The following is a 12,458-nucleotide window of genomic DNA, read 5'->3' as shown; positions in this document are numbered from 1 at the left end:
AGCAACCCACAATTCTCTTCACTCTTGAAACCCTGACTGCAGGCAAACACTTAAACTGCTCAGCATCCCGAGTAATAAACAAGACAGATTTACGTCAGAACACGGATTTGCCTGCATTCATTGAAGCTTGATGATTTTTCTAGCTGGTGCTTGAGGTAATGAAGGAATTAGAGGTTGCTCAGCAAGTCACATTTTTAATGTTTAATATAAGGAGGCAGCTTAACAAGAGTTCCTGTATCTTATGGACCTGGTTTCTTTGGGATATATCTGGGACTCAACCAGAGGTCAACAAACGGCTTGTAGAAAATGGGCAAGACATGTAGCTACAAATACAATTAGGTTCCATGTCTTGTACCTCTTCTATAAGAAATGGGCTGCTCTCTGGTTTCTTCTACTAGAGCGGTTCTCAACCTGTGGGTCGGGACCCCTTTGGGGGTGGAACAACCCTTTCACAGGGGTCGCCTAAGACCAATGGAAAACACATATTCCCGATGGGCTTAGGAATAATTTTATGGTTGGGGGTCACCACAACATGAGGAACTGTATTAAAGGGTCGCAGCATTAGGGAGGTTGGGAACCACTGTACTAGATGAACCACAGTAAGCCTCTGCATCAGTGGGGAATGTTGAAAAGTGGTAGTTTGTTGGCATCTCTTTAGCTCAAACTTTTATTGGCATAGAGATTTAAGTTTTCATAAATATTCTTCAGATGCTTCATTTAAAAAAAGTTATTTGTTTTTTTAATTCTCGGTGAAGAGGCATAATGTTCCATTCCTGGGGCCCCCCAGCAAAGTATATTTCTGGATACATGTGGCTCTTGGTGGCTGCAGGTGGGCAGGGGATGTTAATAGGTCCTTTCCGACTAATAATCAGATATATGGCTGTATCTTACTCTATTGGTAGTGATGAGCGAATCTGTCCCGTTTCGCTTCGCTGAAAAATTAAAGAAATGGAGAAAAATTTGCGAAACAGCAAAAATGTTGCTCGTCAAAAAAAATTGTCGCCCGCGGCTATTCTTTTGTCGCCTGTGGCTATTCTCTTGTCGCCCACAGCTATTCTTTTGTCTCCCGCGGCTATTCTCTTGTCACCCGCGGCTATTCTTTTGTTGCCCGTGGCTGTTCTTTTGTTGCCCGTGGCTGTTCTTTTGTTGCCCGTGGCTATTCTCTTGTCTCCCGCGGCTATTCTCTTGTCGCCCGCGGCTATTCTCTTGTCGCCCGCGGCTATTCTCTTGTCGCCCGCGGCTATTCTTTTTTTGCCCGTGGCTGTTCTTTTGTTGCCCGTGGCTATTCTTTTGTTGCGCAACTATTTTTTTGACGCCCGCGACTATTCTTTTGATGCCCGAGACAATTTTTGGACGTGGCTAATTTTTTCATCTGTTTCGTGAAACAATCCGCCAATAGCGAAACACGGAAATTTGCCACGAATCTATGCCTAACGAAACATTTCGCCCATCACTATCTATTGCCCAACTTTTGAAAAACCCCCTGGGCCTCTCTTGATGGCCTGTATTGGTTTCTGTTATGATCCAATCACTGGCCTGAGGGCCAGCCTGATATGGCTCAGCATGTAGGCAGCCATCGGGCAAAGATCTGCTCGTTTACTGACCTCACCAACCAACCAGATCTTCGGGTGTATTGATACCTTTAGTATTTACTAGTGATGGGCGAAAAGTTTCGCCAGGCATGGATTCGCGGCGAATTTCCGCGTTTCGCCATTGGCGGATTGTTTCGCGAAACGGATGAAAAATTGTCGCCGCGGAAAAATTCGCCGCGCGTCCAAAAATTGTCGCCGGCGTCAAAAATAATAGCTGCGGGCGACGAAACAAGAGCCGCGCGACGAAACAAGAGCCGCGGGCGACTAAATAATAGCCGCGCAACGAAACAAGAGCCGCGGGCGACGAAACAAGAGCCGCGCGCGACGAAATAATAGCCGCGCGAAAAAACAATAGCCGCGGGAGACAAAACAATAGCCGCGGGAGACAAAACAATAGCCGCGCGACAAAATAATAGCCGCGGGCGACAATTTTTTTTGTCGCACGACATTTTCGTCGTTTCGCGGATCTTTTCAAAGATTCGCGAATTTTTCGGCGAAGCGAAAAGGAACAGATTCGCTCATCACTAGTATTTACCCTACAACTACTCTCTATTCTATTGCATTGCCTTTGGGAAAATCCAACAGTTGTTGGATCTGGTGAAAAGGGGATTCTTTTAACCTGTTTTGTAATAAATGTAAATATAAATAAGTTTGTTTTTGGCAGCTAAAGCAAAAGCTGCATTTCTTATGTTCCCATAATGGGGTGAGAGAAGAGAATGCAATTATCAGGTGAATGCTTGCAAGCATTTCATGGATATCCATATATAATGTTGGTAAACAGCCACATCAAATGCCACAGAATCAGAGCTGGATAAGCAGTTTGAAGAAGGTTAGAAAAACAAATCCTTTAGATCAGCAGTTCTCAACCTGTGGGTCGGGACCCCTTTGGGGGTGGAACAACCCTTTCACAGGGGTCGCCTAAGACAATTGGAAAACACATATTCCCGATGGTCTTAGGAATAATATTATGGTTGGGGGTCACCACAACATGAGGAACTGTATTAAAGGGTCGCGGCATTAGGGAGGCTGAGAACCACTGCTTTAGATACTACTACGTTTTTCCTAGTTGGCTCCTATAGGAATTATAGATCACTAATGTAGTTGTTATGGCCTTATTTTGAGTTTAAATGGTAAAAGCATAAAAAAGGACAACTATAAAATGATTTCCAGTCCAGTAGTAAAATGAGCCAATAAATCACCCACCATTTGGGTACATAATCCCTAAATTATAACAATAATGATCAGTGGTATCTGTCCCAGTACAGTCAACCAAATATCATTTTTAGATTAAACTGACCTCCACCTGCAGCAGGACAAGGTCAGATATGAGAACTAGCAACAATGTTCATATATATTTGTTGGCCCCTCTACCACCTGCATTAAAAAGTTTCATGGTTATACAGGTATGGGATCCCTTATCCGGAAACCCGTTATCCAGAAAGTTCTGAATTACGGAAAGGCCATCTCCCATAGACTCCATTATAAGCAAATAATTCTAATTTTTTTAAATTATTTCCTTTTCTCTGTAATAATAAAACAGTACCTGTACTTGATCCCAACTAAGATATAATTACCCCTTATTGGGGCAGAACAGCCCTATTGGGTTTATTTAATGGTTAAATGATTCCCTTTTCTCTGTAATAATAAAACAGTACCTGTACTTGATCCCAACTAAGATATAATTACCCCTTATTGGGGCAGAACAGCCCTATTGGGTTTATTTAATGGTTAAATGATTCCCTTTTCTCTGTAATAATAAAACAGTACCTGTACTTGATCCCAACTAAGATATAATTAATCCTTATTGGAGGCAGAACAGCCCTATTGGGTTTATTTAATGGTTAAATGATTCCCTTTTCTCTGTAATAATAAAACAGTACTCGTACTTGATCCCAACTAAGATATAATTACCCCTTACTGGGGGCAGAACAGCCCTATTGGGTTTATTTAATGGTTAAATGATTCCCTTTTCTCTGTAATAATAAAACAGTACCTGTACTTGATCCCAACTAAGATATAATTACCCCTTATTGGGGGCAGAACAGCCCTATTGGGTTTATTTAATGGTTAAATGATTCCCTTTTCGCTGTAATAATAAAACAGTACCTGTACTTGATCCCAACTAAGATATAATTACCCCTTATTGGAGGCAGAACAGCCCTATTGGGTTTATTCAATATTTGAATGATTTTTAGCAGACTTAAGTTATGGAGATCCCTTATCCGGAAACCCCCAGGTCCCGAGCATTCTGGATCACAGGTCCCATACCTGTACCACCAAAATCACCCAAAAGGGACAGGCCTGCTTAATGTGGAGATATGGAGGACCTCTGGCCTTACTTACACCCTCTAGTTGTATAATTACAGCATATATCACAAATTTAATTTTACCTGTTTGCACTTGGATTATGTTTTTATATTATACAGTATATTTGTCTTCAAGAGAAAATATGATCTGAATACCTGTACCCTCCTATACCCAAAAAACTCCAAAAATGCTAAATTATATTCCAATAAGAGAACTTTGGCTTTTTTATTTGGAAGCCCGGACAGTAAATTGTTTCACCTGGTAACATGCTGAAATGAACATAATTAAGAAAACCATTCATAATATTATTATTATTATTATTATTAACATTTATTTATAAAGTGCCAACATATCCCGCAGCGCTGTACAATAAGTGGGTTACATACATTGGACATACAGAGTAACATATAAAGCAATCAGTAACCGATACAAGAGGTGAAGAGGGCCCTGCCCAAAAGAGCTTACACTCTACTAGGAGAAAGGGTTGAGACACAAGGTAAGCAAAAATCCTCCCTCTGTTTAAATAAGAATATTTAATCAAAACAGATTGTTCTTTTACATGAGCAGTTTGTTTCCATATCTAAAAGCCTTACAAAATAACATGGCTGACCGGTGGGAGTTACACCTTTTTTCTCTAGAAGCAGGGGATTTCCTGCCAGTGGAACAGCTTCATGAATGGGGCTTTTCCCAAGATGACCTCTTATGAATACAGCTGCCAGTGACAAAGTCTCCCTGGAGATAACAAGCAACAGGATATCCAAAGCTAAATTAGAAAGGACTATTTCCCTTTTGTGCCAAAAAACACCTGATCCCGAAGGAAGAGCTAAACAGAATGTGCCATGAAGTAATGAAGTTATATCCAAGATGTGTGGGGTAAGGCAAACATACTTAATAATTTGCTTTTCATTACCTGCTGAAGGAAGAGTAAGGTTATTGGACTATTTTCCATTTCAAATGATTCCAGTCTTTTTTTTTCTGTCTAATGTGGAGACTGGATCGATTGCTCATAGGGTTTGTGCACAGAACTGCAAGCTTATCTATAGGAATATGGCAAATCATTTGAAATACAAGTAAAATATATGTGTGTATTATAATAGTTTATTTGTCGCACATAGTTGGCACATTATGATCTGTAATGCCATGAGAACTGAGCCGCAACATTACTCCGTAACATAGTTTCTGGGGCACTTGTATAACTATGCTTAGTGCAGATGAAAACATAACATCTCTGTAAACATTGCTATACAGGTATAGGACCCATTATCCGGAATGCTCAGGATCAAGGGTATTCCGGATAAGGGTGGGACCTGTTATCCCGAATGCTCAAAACCTGGGGTTTTCTGGATAAGGGATCTTTCTGTAATTTGGATCTCCATACCTTAAGTCTACTTAAAAATCAATAAAACATTAATTAAATTAATTAATGTTTTGCATCCAATAAGGATTATTTATATCATAGTTAGGATCAAGTACAGGTACTCTTTTATTATTACAGAGAAAAGGGAATCATTTAACCATGAAATAAACCCAATAGGGCTGTTCTGCCCCAATAAGGGGTAATTATATCTTAGTTGGGATCAAGTACAGGTACTGTTTTATTATTACAGAGAAAAGGGAATCATTTAACCATGAAATAAACCCAATAGGGCTGTTCTGCCCCCAATAAGGGGTAATTATATCTTAGTTGGGATCAAGTACAGGTACTGTTTTATTATTACAGAGAAAAGGGAATCATTTAACCATTAAATAAACCCAATAGGGCTGTTCTGCCCCCAATAAGGGGTAATTATATCTTAGTTGGGATCAAGTACAGGTACTGTTTTATTATTACAGAGAAAAGGGAATCATTTAACCATTAAATAAACCCAATAGGGCTGTTCTGCCCCCAATAAGGGGTAATTATATCTTAGTTGGGATCAAGTACAGGTACTGTTTTATTATTACAGAGAAAAAGGAATCATTTAACCATGAAATAAACCCAATAATGGAGTTTGTGGGAGATTGCCTTTCCGTAATTCTGAACTTTCTGGATAACAGGTTTCCGGATAAGGGATCCCATACCTGTACAATAAAAGTCATTTTCAAATAAAACATTAAATCCAATTTTTTTTTATTTACACATCTATACCCAGCATAAAGGCATTTAAAAATCCCAGCTGTCAATCTTATATTGCCTGTTCCGCTTCTATTCCTTAGGCATAGAGTTGGGGCAGGTAATTACTTTCATTTCCATTTAGCACTTCCACACTTTCCCCCTCCCTCCTCACCATTTAATTGTGCAGCCAGGGCACCCAATAGAAAAGAATTTGGAATTATTTCTTAGGGTGACAGGTCCCTTTTAACTTAAGATTGGACCTTTAGTGGGAACTTTGACTGTCATAGTATAATGATGCAAATTAAGGAAAGACTCTTCCTAAAAACTCCAGGTCCCACGCATTCTGGATAATAGATCTATTATAAATTTACTGTACCTGCAGATCATACTCACTATTCCCTCATAAACTTATTCTGATAATAAAATCGACTTAAATGATATACAATAAGCAGAATAATACAACGCATTTTTCAGAATAGAATTCATTTTAGGACTTATCTCTATTGTTTTTCTGCTAACTTATAAAACTATAATTTTGTATTTTTTCCGCGGCTCTTACAAAATCACTCTCATCATACTGTGCAACTGAGAATTTCTCTGATAAATGACTAGCATTTATTTCGTTTCTCTTGCTGTCTCTTGTACTTTAGAAGGTCAAATCCTATCTGTGTATGACTAAGTAAGAATAAAATTGCTGCACTGGCAGGACATTGCTATCTCAGTGCATCACCGCAAGATTTAATAACAGAAGCAAGAATTCCAATTTTATTGCTACTTGCAGAGAATATGGTGTCCTGACGGCATAAACACTGGATAAGAGGTAATGTATGCATGTTTCTTTTCTTTCACCAGGGATAGAATTTTCCTTTATTTATTCTTCTGTTTTTTCCCATCTCAATAATCAAGTTGAAGGACCAGATGTACAGTTTAAAGTGTTGCCAAAATGCCAGGTTATGCCATACTGACAGTTCCCTGAATAGTAAAGCCTTTAATGGAAACAGAGAGGTAGCTATGCAAAGAGAAGAATGAAAGCCCAAACAATCTCAGAAACTTGGTGAAAACAGACTGGGACTGGGTCTTTAGAAGTAGGCAGGAATTGAGGAAAATTGTATCATACTTACCGTGATTTTCCTTTCCTGGCCACTCCATGTCAAGATTCCCACCCTTTTTCGGTAAGTTTCTAGAAGCTCATTACTAGACACCGGAGTGGAGGTAGGGTTGGTCTTTTAAAGCTTTGGGGAGGGTCCTTCTGATGGGAGCAGAGGGGAGGGGCTATCCCGGTAAGTGTTGACATGGAGTGGCCAGGAAAGGAAAATCACGGTAAGTATGATACAATTTTCCTCATTCCCTGGCCACTCCATGTCAACACTTACTGGGACATAGCAAGCTAATATCCCTAATCGGGAGGGTAAAAGTTCCACAAAGGAAGGAAGTCTGGATCCCAGAGTATAAATCTATTCCAGAAACATCCCAAACCAAGTGAAAACCCCACTGTGGGGTGTAGAAACCAATATCTGGTAAAAACCTGTGAACCCTATATCTGCCCAGGAATCGGGGCTGAAATCAAAGATGATTGAGCTGTGTGAATCGCCAGGGTAACGACTTTACGTATAAAAAGGTAAAGCCCACACCAAAATAATTATACCAAATGTGTAACCCACATCTGGGGAAAGAGGACCAAACACTTACCGATAAGGGAGGAGGATAGTTAGACCCGAAGGTCTTCTTACTTCCACTACTTACCAGCACGCCTGAAACAACGTGCCCTCTCAGCGATCACTGCTGGAAACCGCTAAAGTAGTAAACACCTGAGGAAAAGACTTAGCAGGGGAAACAAAAAAAAAACAAACCAGTCAATGACATTCTACCTGTATCAGACCAGGACAAGCTAATACTAATAGCCTTCTTGTTTACCCCTGCAAAACATACGCATCTTTTAGATATGTCACTCCTGATGTCTACAGAGTGCATAAGGGCCTGCCCATGTCCTAGCCCCCAAAACCCATGAATCCTTCCAGGAGTCCAGTTGGGAAAAATCTAGCTAAGCATGAGACCCCTGAAACTAACCCAGCAAATCCAACCGGTCAAGAGCCTTGTAAGTCCCACAGGCTCTAAAATGGTACCCTTCACAAAAGCCTACCAAGTAGCCAGTTTGATACCTACCAAACATATTAACAAATGGTTTGCCAATACTAACCCCCAGAGACTACATGCCACCACTGGAAGTGAACAGTGCCCGTCTCTGTGAGGAAACCGCATAGGGAAAGCTTCAGACAAGGCTGATCCTAACCCTACACTCCTGGTACCCTGCCCAAGCATAATTTGGATGGCACTACAGGATCTGTGCAAAATAGAATGGGGGTCCAGCTGTAATACATGCCCACAAGACTGGCATTTGCAGAAATGCTTTTTTTTTTTTTTTTTTTTCTCTTCTTCCCCTCCTACTATGAGGATATATACCTTAACAAGGATAATAGATTTCATCATGTAGATTGGATCTAGAACCTATGACTCATTTGCATGCTCTAAAATAAGGGCACCAACAGGAAATGAAGACCCAGGTAAAGAAAGGATTAAATCTAGGTAAGGGGACAGTTATCCCCCTATAGATATAAAAGGAAACCGACCCATACCAACAGTATGACAATGCTCAAACCCATAGACCACTTAGCTCATGGGTCTGTCCCATAGCCTTAGCCTGCTGATGGTTCAAGCACCCTTCTAAGATTCTAAATGTGACAGTTGTAATATGTGGCCTCTGAGCCTAAACTTAGTCCGCTAACTGGCCCCTCTATGTACCTGACCAAGGATACTGGACAGGCCTATCTTACTATCTACCCCAACAGCAAGGCCTGAAAATGATGCACTAGTCATGGCCATAGTTGCCTATACAGATTACTATCTCTGTAGTCCCATATACAAGAAGTTCTTTAAACCGATGCACCCACTGAATACTGGACTTAAATGGTGAACCAATCATAGTGTCCAGAGCCAGGAATGTTTATTGACCATACAGAGCCCTATTGATCAGGCTTCTAGCATAATGCCCTGTTATATGGATAACCATGGAAACCTACAAGGCATTGTGAGCCACGTTCCTCTGAGCCGTCCCTTGTTCCTAGAAGTATCTGCCAGATCAGAAGCCCTGGCAATTTAAAAAAAAAGTGATAAACATTTATAACACTTACCCCAGCAGCACAGCCGTAGTGGGAATCCTCCAACCACTAGTCTTGAGAAAAACCAGCACCTAACAGATCTGAAACCATAACGTAATTTGAAAATAACATGACTACTGTGTCTACAGTAAGGCTAAAACTCCGAGTTAAGTCACATTAAACCCATACACATAATTTGAACACCTGTAGCATGCCAGTGCATACGCAGTGTGTAATACCTGTCTGCACTCAGAGTGTGGCCCTTAGCATCTACACAATATAACCGTGCATATGAAGTCAAGATGGCTGCTGGTTTCAGACCAGTGTATCCTACCTAAACACAGTCTTGGCTGTTTGTACTGGTCCTGTATTGAAAGAAGAGAAAAATACATATACACTGTGTTGTTGCCCCCTCAGAATTTAGCTTTTTACAAATATACAGTATAATACCTGCATGCAACACCTCTGTTAGATATAATACATATACAACCACAATTCTGCTTGGTTGTACCCTTAAGTCAGTTGACCACTACCTTAAAAACAAATAATACAGCGTAGGGACTGCATTAACATGCAAACTACATTATCCTGCTTGGCTGTTGCTTCTACATAAGCCATAGTCAATGGGTGAGCAATACCCAAACAGCCCGTTTCAATAGAAACTATGCTGTAAACCAAAATAAATGTTGTTTAAACAAGCATGATACCGGGTCACTATCAGTGATAATGTTACCCCTACTTACCTGGAAGCTGCATAAGCCAATATGACCCAAAACTGAATCAATACAGTATGGACATTGCCTTAACCCACAGAACCGATAAAATGCTGCAACATATACATTCAAATTGTTAGTTATCTAAGCCTGTCAGGCAACTACATGTTGTGTTTTAACATACATATCAGTTTAAATGGCATATTACCCTGCATGAGGACCGCTCAAGTGTTTGAACCTATACATTCAGTATTACATGGAATATTACCCACTAATATGTTTAACCTATACATTCAGCATCGATGGTATTTTACTGGAATGACTTAATCTATACATCCAGTATAAATGGTAAATTGCCCATAGCAACCACTAAAATGATTTAACATATACATTAAGCATAAATGGTATATTGCCCATACAACCACAGAAATGATTTAACATATCCATTCAGCCTAGGTGGTATCTTATGCATGGGAACCACTGAAATTATTTAACATATACATTCAGCATAGATGGTATATTGCCCATAGCAACCACTGAAATAATTTAACATATACAATCAGCATATATGGTATATTACAAATGGAAACCACTGAAATGGTTTAACATAGCAACCACTGAAATTAATTAACCTATGCATTCAGCATAGATAGTATTTTACGGAAATGATTTAACATATACATTCAGCATGGATGTTATATTATGCATGGGGAACCACTGAAATGATTTAACATATACATTCAGCATGGATGGTATATTATGCATGGGGAACCACTGAAATGATTTAACATATACATTCAGCATGGATGGTATATTATGCATGGGGAACCACTGAAATGTTTTAACATATACATTCAGCATGGATAGTATATTACACCTAGGAACCACTGAAATGATTTAACATATACATTCAGCATGGATGTTATATTATGCATGGGGAACCACTGAAATGTTTTAACATATACATTCAGCATGGATGGTATATTATGCATAGGAACCACTGACATGATTTAACATATACATTCAGCATGGATGTTATATTATGCATGGGGAACCACTGAAATGATTTAACATATACATTCAGCATGGATGGTATATTATGCATAGGGAACCACTGAAGTGATTTAACATATACGTTCAGTAGGCTGTTCCAATAATCTGGCCCATAAAGATTCTGCTACAGAGCCATGCTGCCCATTCCAGGCTAGCACATATTCCCATGTACACACTGGCTGAGCCAGGTTACATATAAATATTGCAGACACCAGTTCCCTAGCTTAAAAAGACTAGCCCAACTCTTTATGAGAAGCAGTATGAAGGGAAGTAACAGCAACTTACGGCACCAAAACATAAGTGTAACACAGAGTCCTTACCTCATACTCCTGGGGCTTCAGCCTCACAGCCAGGAAGGAGAAAGGGAAGGAAGGAAAGGGGGAGGGGACCTATCTACCCCATTACCTACAGCTGAATACTGCCCTGCCAAGTAATTACCCAATTACCTGCAACTGGTGTCTGCTCCAACAGGCATTGTATTTGCACAGCTCCCAGAATAGACAAAATTGCAGACTTACCAATTTGCTCCAAGTGTTGAGATTTTGGAAATCAAGCTTGCATCTTGAGCATTACCTCCGTGTGCTGGCTTGAATGGCACCCTTTTTTTTTTTTTTTTAAATTACCTCAACCTTGGAAAAGACTTGTGAGGAAGGCAGCTGGCTCTGAAACCTGGAATCCTCCATTTAAAGAAAAAAAATAATGCCCCAGTATAGGGGAAATAAGGAAAGGAGGCCATAAGGCTCAGGCCGCTAACTAAGTCCATGTTTCCTGATGCTTAGCTAACTGCCACCTCCCTCTCCCATCTGTAAAAATGAGGAGGAGTGTAGGGGCCACACACTCCACTGCCGCTGGACGCTTCACAAGCAGGCCCAGTAGGGCACACAGATGGGGGGATAAGCACCTGCCACCAGACCTGCTACCCGCAGCTGGGAGGGCACATGGATCAAGGACAAACAAGTGATACCTGCCATAGCACCACCATGCCCTCCTGATCTCAGAGCCCAGACATAAAGGACTCCAAAAAAAAAATGAGGTAATGTGCTTGGGGGGATAAAAGATCTCCATGACCAAAAACCCCCAGTCCCTAGGACGCTTTCAGGCAGCCCTAATGCTTCCCCAAGGCTAAAAAGAAAAATTTGCTTCCAATGGGAGCAAAACAAAAAGTGAGGCAGAAGGACAAAAAAGACACCGGAGTGGAGGTAGGGTTGGTCTTTTAAAGCTTTGGGGAGGGTCCTTCTGATGGGAGCAGAGGGGAGGGGCTATCCCGGTAAGTGTTGACATGGAGTGGCCAGGGAAATAGTAGAGCAGTCACAAAGGGATGGAAATGAGGGCTGGCAGCAAGTATTGGCAACAGAAATCAGTTATGAAGAAAGACTGGCCCAGTTGGGTCTGTTTACACTGGAGAAGAGGCGCTAAAGGGGTGATATGATAACTATGTACGTCTTTTTTCAACCTAACTACCTACATAGTTATCATGTCACCCCTTAAGCGCCTCTTCTCCAGTGTAAACAGACCCAACCTGCCCAGTCTTTCCCCATAACTG

The 12,458-nt window shown here is 40.7% G+C and overlaps 1 long non-coding RNA gene across 1 annotated transcript; it reads right to left on the bottom strand.

Moving 5' to 3' along the window:
* Positions 1–7,316: 7,316 nt before the first annotated feature.
* On the bottom strand, positions 7,317–11,382 carry LOC116409687. The gene is made up of 3 exons (XR_004221907.1): positions 11,236–11,382; positions 9,183–9,250; positions 7,317–7,814 (listed from the first exon to the last, which is right to left on the bottom strand). It is a non-coding gene; the product is annotated as an uncharacterized LOC116409687 (long non-coding RNA).
* Positions 11,383–12,458: the final 1,076 nt, after the last annotated feature.

The sequence above is a fragment of the Xenopus tropicalis genome, chromosome 3 (genome assembly GCF_000004195.4).
Source record: "Xenopus tropicalis strain Nigerian chromosome 3, UCB_Xtro_10.0, whole genome shotgun sequence".
NCBI lineage: Eukaryota > Metazoa > Chordata > Amphibia > Anura > Pipidae > Xenopus > Xenopus tropicalis.
This window is presented reverse-complemented; position numbering and strand designations above follow the sequence as displayed.